Here is a 525-nt window from a genome sequence, read left to right as displayed (position 1 = left end):
CATTTCTGTGTATATGTGTGTGCATATCAATGCACTAATATCTACATACCTATAGAAAGAAGCAGATTCAGTTCTCATCTCTACAACACATGCTCAAGTGATTCTGAAGAAGATAAACTAAGAAGAGCACCTGCACTACTTTGCCTTTTAAGGGTTTTGGTCTGAAACAGATTTTTCATGTGTGCTCAAAGCTCATCACTCCAACTGACATCAACAATAGGTTTTTTTGAATGTACAAAGAGCAAGATAATGCCAACTAATCAAAAAAAGTAGTCTCACAGGTCTTAGGTTGGGTACCCTGCATCAATAGACACTTTAGGATTACTATCTATGCCTCATGTCCCCAGCTGAAACATAAAAAGTGGCCGCTCCATCACTTCACAAGGCTGTTATGAAGATAAGTGTGATTAAACAAGATTTGGATAACATTGTGATGAGCACTGGAGAAACATTAATCATTCTGATTTTCAAAGGTTGTTTGAATAGTATGCGTCAGGGGGCTGCAAATGGGACAGGAGGAAGAAA

The sequence above is a fragment of the Lonchura striata genome, chromosome 2 (genome assembly GCF_050655825.1).
Source record: "Lonchura striata isolate lonStrDom1 chromosome 2, ASM5065582v1, whole genome shotgun sequence".
Lineage (NCBI taxonomy): Eukaryota > Metazoa > Chordata > Aves > Passeriformes > Estrildidae > Lonchura > Lonchura striata.
This window is presented reverse-complemented; position numbering follows the sequence as displayed.